Genomic DNA, 7,500 nt, shown 5'->3' on the forward strand with positions numbered 1-7,500 from the left:
AGTTTACAACACAAAATATTGAAAATATTAAACGGAATTAACTCGTGGGATTAACCCTCAAACGGAATAAATAGAATCTAAAATTTCTGATAAACAATGTGCGGTAGGCTGATATGAGGTCCAAACATGTGGTCAGTAACCTCCAGCAATTACCAAGACCAAAAATTATAAGTACATTAATTTCCATGCACGCAGCCTGAAAGATGTAATGCCAGAATAATACCTAAAATTAACTTATGAGACAAAGAGAAACTTATCTAAAGGGGGAATGGCCATTAATTGAACTCACAAGATTTTTTGTTGAGGGCGCCCGTATCCTGAAAGTGGCGGTCTTCAATTTTGCTTTACTAGGCCTACATCACTTATTTTTCGGAGTCAATGGCCCCTTGCAACTAGCCCCCAGACTGGTTAAACGTTCTTTGGAATTAGCTGCATTTTACTAACTAACCAGTTATCTGCTTGACCTCCTTCGTGAATGTTGGTTAGTTACTGTGCAAGGGGACAGGCTAGTGGTGGGGAGTTAGAGCACGAGTTTGACCCTGGGGCCTGGCTTGGCAGTTCCACTTAGCACCGTGGCCTGTAACATTGTGAGGTCGAGTTCAGGTCAGCCGCGTCCTCCTTGCTTCTCCCAAAAAAGCGTATCTTGATGCAAATGCCAGTGGTTTTGAGATGCCAACTCTCATTTAGGACACGCTTGAAATACTTGTGACTTGTGAGTTTTAAGCAATACACTTATTTAGAATACAAGGAGATATCTTGCAACTCCAGGGGACAATGATAATCCTAACTCTAAACATCTGGCATACAAAACAAAAAAATTGAACTAAAATGTAATTTAGCAAGTCGGGCTTACGTGTGTGGACAACCATACCTCCTAGACTAGAAGACTGGAGTTGTATTTAAGAGAGTTAAAGTACCTAAATACTTAAGGTAAAATAATGAATACAAAATAAACACAAAAGTATTAATCTTGAGACACTCGCTTATGTAAGAATCATCACTCATATATTTCCCTGCCGTGACGTCACGAACAATAACAAATCTACGTATAAACTGTGAAGAACAAGAGTAGTGAAGAAAATGCATCATAATACGCACACACACACACACACACACACACACATATATATATATATATATATATATATATATATATATATATATATATATATATATATATATATATATATATATATATATATATATATATATATATATATATATTTGGGCTCAGGCCATGTCGTCCTGATGGAAGTTCCTATAAGGTAGTTTTCTAGGGTATATTTGACTACAGTGATATTCCCAGAGAATTTTACCGTAAGGTATCCAGAATTCTAACTCCTGGAGCGAATATCCCTAAATAATCTCACAGGGATATCGCATAGGATCAGAGGATGTATTCTTGACACGTCACTTAGCTATCTTCGCCCCAAACATTATTAACGCTTCGAGGGGGAATATTGACAAGAATCTGAAACGAGAATGAAAAAAGAGCCGCTCATAAGGCATCTCTCCTATTCTGTTTCCAGTGTGTATCTGATGAAGGCGGTGGCGCCCTCTTCATTCCTTTACGTGTAGCTCAACTACTTGATGTTTTCCCTTGTGTTCTCTCGTTATTTTAGATTTAATTCAACTCTTTGATGACTTCTCCGGCCTCTTCTGCCTCCGGAAAGTTGAGTATTATCTTTACTATGTATATATGTAAGCTCCTGTCGTTTTGAATTAAATCAAAAGTGATTTTAACGTAAACAAGAGCTGTTGCCTACCGGAGGCATCCTGGATGCTTTCGTTCACTTTTATGGGTCAGTTAGTTAGCTAGAGCGACGTTCCCGGTTTGTTACGCTTTAATAATTTTGCTATTTAGCTACTCTAGAAATGCTTATATTGTTCGGTCAGTGTTAGCTCAGGGATTTCGACACGGTCGAGGTACCGATCCTGCCTTTCGCGAGGCTCGTAGCCTAGACGTCTGGCATTAGTACTTTCATGCATGGTATAAGTTTTTCCGAGTGTTATTTAATTGAAGCTATAGGCAAATATTTTATACATGTGAGATATGTTTGAATGTTTTTTCCAAGATGGTATACGAGAGACTTTCGGTGATTTAGGTAATCGATTCTCACCTTACCTAGCTAGTATTCTAGGTACAGTAGTATACTTTCGCACATCCCCGATTGTTCTTTTCTCCTCCGGAGGCCAAGTTCAATCCCTCTCTCCCTCTGAAAGCCCTTGGCTTATCCTAGTGGTTCTACCTGTATATTATTCCAGGTATTACTATCCTAGGATATTTCTGACCTGTCCTGATAACCAGAGTGACTGGTTTTTGGGTTTGGGCAGAATTTCAGATTTTTAGTCTGTGGTCTGCTTCTTCCTAGCATGGAGAATGAGTCTCCTTTGCTAGGTTAGGGGCGGACACAGGAAGCTTTGCTTCCCTAGTCCATGTCGGAAGGATTCTGATAATTCCTTCCTCTGCTGGCCTAGCAGACTGTCCTGTGTCATTTTTTCTCGGGCTGAAGAATGAGTTTTCCGGTTGTCGGACGAAATAACTTCACATAACTTCGTTCTGGTTGGGAGGAGGATAGCAAGCATTGCCAATCTTCCTTCCTAATAGACAACTCTTGGTTAGGATGAGCTCCCTAACTGCTGAGTGTGTCTTTTGCTAAAACGAAGTCTTTAGGATCCTTATCCCCTCTCCACCTATCTTATTTTTATTTTCTTGGCCATAGTCCTTCTTCCGTACCTAACATAGGTTAGGATGGAGGACCGGCTCAGCTCTCTACCACCCGGCATTACGTGCCGGCCGGCAGAGACCCCTTTTTTTCTTTGCAGAGTGAACCCCAGACCTCCCTTTGTCTCTCTTCCATGTCTGCCAGTAGAGCCCGGCAGGCTGTGGATTTTTTGGAAGCTTGAATGTTACATTCTCCCCTTCCATAAGTTCACTCTTTCTGGATGGAAGGTCGTATGGCATGCCGCCCTATAACCTTACACCCATACTTTTTCTCTGACTATTGTGTTGCACCCCTATCCCGGCTGCCAGCTTGACAGCCGACAGCCGGGCAGGTAGAGGTTCTCTGATTCTTGGCTACTGTCGGCAGCATGGTTTTATTACCTTTGCCGGCCGGCAGTGGAATCACAGCCCGAATTCGCTGGCCGCTACGATTAGCGGCCGGCAGCTGGGTTTTAGTGTTTTCAGCCATCGGCTAGCAATGATTGCCGGCCGGCACATAGTCGCGAATCAGAGGGCTGCCGCCTATTAGTTAAAGATAGTATATCTTTGATCTTTAAAGGGGTAGTTGCCGGCCGGCACAATTGCATGCGATGTACAGTAGTTGCTATATTTGTAGTGTAGTACACACTGCATTAGTAAAAACTGCTGTACAGAGTTTGTGATAACACTAAAGTTCTTCATCATACTTAATGTTATCTTGTACAGCCTTTTGTTGAGACCGTACTTTATATAGAAAGTGAGTGCTTTCTGTATTCTTTCAATCCCGTATATTGAAACTACACATTAAATTTCCGTTTAGGAGATTACATAAGGTATTCTAGTATAGAATTAACCTTAGTTTTAATATTTTGGGAAGTTACGGCAATTGACTGGACAGGAAATACAAGTATGTGTCTTTCTTTCTTTCTTTTATAGCTTTTCTATATAAGCTAAATGTTTCAATATAAGTGAAAAGCCTTCACTTGATACTTATGGATTTTTCTTCTCTTTACAGGAGGACCATCCGAAGTGCGGGAGTGTGTTCTGTAATGTCCGCAGTAAGGAGATCTGTGGACATCAATACTGTAGGAGGCACGCACCATGCGCAGCCTCCAGAGGTGATCTCCGGTATTGGGACCCTCAGGTTTGTACAGTATGTTCTAACCTGATTACTGAGGCTTTTGACGACCCCAAGTCGACGGAGTCAAGGGATACTGCCAGGGAAAAGTTGCGATCCTGGGTGAGGGGTTTTCAGAAAAACACCTCAGGCCCCTACCTTCCAAATGAGAAGATGAGGGCCTACCTTTTCCTTAAAGCATCGGCTGATGCAATCATCCCCCAGCCTCAGGTGGAGATACCAACTACCCAGAATCCGGTGGATTCTGAAGTCTTGGCCGGCCTTCAAGACATCCAATGGACGATAGGATGTCGTAGGTGTCGGATTCTACAGAAAAGGACCTTCTAGGAGAAGGTCAAGAGGAGGAGCTGTGCCAGACTCCTCAAGTAGAAGAGGAAGAAATCGATGAGGTGTCGGTTACATCGGTTTCGGACCCAGAACCTGTTCCCTCTACTTCCTCTACTATCCCAGATGCCCTGGGAAGGACTCTTTCTTCTATTGTTGAGATGATCCAACAAATTCAGAAGAAGAATGATGAGAAAGAGGCTGCAATGAAACTGGAGATATGTAGACTTGCAGCGTCACATGGGCCCCAGAAGCGACTCAACGTGAAGGATCTTCCTTTGTGTTCGGACCAATCCTTGGAGGTATGCCGAACATATGCCAATGACAATCGGGAAGATTTTTATATCTGAAAAGTTGGGAGCAATTCCCCTGGAAGAGGTGGAATTTTGGCCCAATAAGGATTCCTACCCGGACTGTTATGTCCGCCTTGGGAAGGAGCCAGCCTCAAAGGAGGAGACTGAGCCAGAGGTCATAGTTTTGGATCATAGTAAAGCTCAGGCGTTACTATCAAGCTCGATGAAGGAGAGGGGCTTCACGAACTCAAAAGTGCCAGCCTTGAGTAAGAAGCTTCCCTCTTTTGTGGCCTCTCCTACCAGAGCCTTTCCCTTCATGAAAAAGAGATATAAGGCAGCCTTAAAGGCGGTGGAGGCAGGGAAACCATGCCCCTCCTTGGAGGAGTGCAAGCCGTTATCTCTGACCTTGCCCTTGGACCAAGAAGACTGGAAGGACGTACACCTTACCTTCTCAGTCGGGAAGCTGGAAGCTGATATTGCTGAACGTCAGTTCGGTGAGGAACTCCCTAAGCTGTCAGAGTTTCTCTTGCGCAGGGAGCAAGAGACAAAGGAAAGACTTGCGGCATCAATGTCGTAGCAAACGACATAAGAAACAATGGCAAGTGACCCCAAGAACCGGGACATGTTCATGGTGGTGGCCAAAACTCATCTGGCCACGGTTACAAAGGATCTCTATAGCTTTATTAAAGCTAGGAGAGCCTGTAGAGAGTTTGTGTTTGCCTCGGCTGCGGTGAGACACGAGCCGAGGAAACTGATATCCGCTTGTATCTGGGGTAAAGACCTCTTTCCCAATGATGCGGTTAAAGAGGTAGTAGACAAGGCCGCCACAGAGAATAGGAACCTTCTCAAAAAGTGGGGCTTAGATCTTAAGCGGAAGTCTTTTCAGGATGAGGGTCCCCAACCCAAGAGGAAGACAAAAAAGCCTAGGCTATCTTCTCGGCCGGCTATACCATACCGACAGCATCAACAGCAACAACTTCCTGTGACCGCGGTGCCTCAGATGATGGCACAACCTCCAACCACGTACCAACTGGTACCTCAACAAGTGGCGACTCAGTGGCCAGTTTTTAACCCAGCCTTCGAAAGGCAGACTTCTTCCTTTCGCTTGAGGGCTAGAGGAACAGCCAGAGGTTCTTCTAGACGCCCTTCAGGAGGAAAGGGATTCAGTGGAAGACGCGGTCAAGGAGGCAAGGCCTCAGGTCCACAACAGCAGAAGTGAGATGCTTCCTGTAGGAGGGAGGCCACAGCTATTTAGGGATCGCTGGACCTTCGATTCCTGGGCCCACAGCCTAATAAAGAATGGACCAGGTAGGAGTTGGAGCAACCCTCCACCTCAATCTCCTCAGTTCTCCCAACACTCAACCCCCGTTTTGGAAGAACACGTCCGAGAGATCTTAGACAAAAGAGTGATTCGGAAAGTTAAGTCCATCAAATTTCCAGGGAGGCTATTTTGTGTTCAAAGAAGGACTCAGATAAACTCAGAGTCATTCTTGACTTGTCACCACTCAACAAGTTCATAATGAACTATAAGTTCAGAATGCTCACACTTCAACACATAAGGACCCTACTGCCGAAGAGGGCATATACTGTCTCTATAGACTTGTCTGACGCTTATTGGCATGTTCCAATTAATCGCCACCTCTCCTCCTACCTAGGCTTTAAGTTACATAGAAAACTTTACGCCTTCAGAGCCATGCCTTTTGGGCTAAACATAGCCCCAAGGATTTTCACGAAGCTCGCAAACGCAGCCGTCCGTCAATCACGCCTAAAGGGGGTCCAAGTAGTAGCCTACTTGGACGACTGGCTGGTGTGGGCAGCATCTAGGACAGAATGCATGCAAGCTTCTAAGAGAGTGATCCAGTTCCTAGAACATCTGGGATTCAAGATCAATATAAAAAAGTCTCGACTTTCTCCAGCTCAAAAATTTCAGTGGTTGGGAATCCATTGGAATTTGGAGTCACATCGTCTTTCCATTCCTGGGAAGAAGAGGAAAGAAATAGCAGGATCTGTCAAGAGACCGCTGAAATCCAAACGGATATCAAGACGCGAACAGGAGAGAGTGCTGGGCTCTCTACAGTTTGCTTCAATAACAGATCCAGTGCTAAGAGCAAAGCTAAAGGATGCAACAGGAGTCTGGAGGAAATACGCATCAAAAGCGCGAAGAGATCTAATAAGACCTCTACCGACTCGACTGCGTTCGCTTCTCTAGCCGTGGTCCAACGCTAAGCAACTAAAGAAATCAATACTTCTTGGTCCAATCTTTTCAAGTCATTTCACATCAACTTTCTAGAAGCCCTGGCAGTGCTTCTGACTTTAAAGAAGGTATCTCCTCGCCACTCGACCCACATAAGACTGGTTCTACACAGCGAGGTGATAGTGAGATGCCTGAATCGACATGGGTCGAGGTCACCTCAAATCAACCAAGTGACGTTGGCCATTTTTCGTTTGGCAGAAAGGAAAAAATGGCACCTGTCAGCAGTTCACATTCAAGGGTTCCGCAATGTGACACTGGACGTTCTATCCAGGTTTACACCAATAGAGTCAGAATGGTGCCTTGACGCAGGATCGTTCTCCTTCATCTCGAGTCAAGTCCCGGAGCTGCAGATAGACCTCTTCGCGACGAAAGAAAACAAGAAAATGGATCGTTATGTGTCCCCACACCCGGATCCGCTAGCGGAGGCCGTGGACGCTATGCCCCTAGACTGGAACAGATGGTCCGGTATTTATCTGTTCCCTCCGCACAACCTCCTTTTGAAGGTTCTTCAAAAGCTGAGATCCTTCAAAGGGAAGGCGGCAGTAGTGGCCCACAAGTGGCCAAATAGCGTGTGGTTCCCTCTGGCATTGGAACTACGCCTAAAATTTGTTCCGCTACCAGATCCATCCCTGTCTCAGCGAGTACAGAAGTCGACTGTCTTCGCTTCATTACAGAAAACCAGAAACCTACATCTTATGATTTTCTCTCCCTAGTTTCTTTCCAAGAACATGCTACCCACCATCAGATGGAGTCCCTAGAGAATCTACCCTCTGAAGGAAGATGTATC

Source organism: Palaemon carinicauda, chromosome 9, assembly GCF_036898095.1.
Source record: "Palaemon carinicauda isolate YSFRI2023 chromosome 9, ASM3689809v2, whole genome shotgun sequence".
Lineage (NCBI taxonomy): Eukaryota > Metazoa > Arthropoda > Malacostraca > Decapoda > Palaemonidae > Palaemon > Palaemon carinicauda.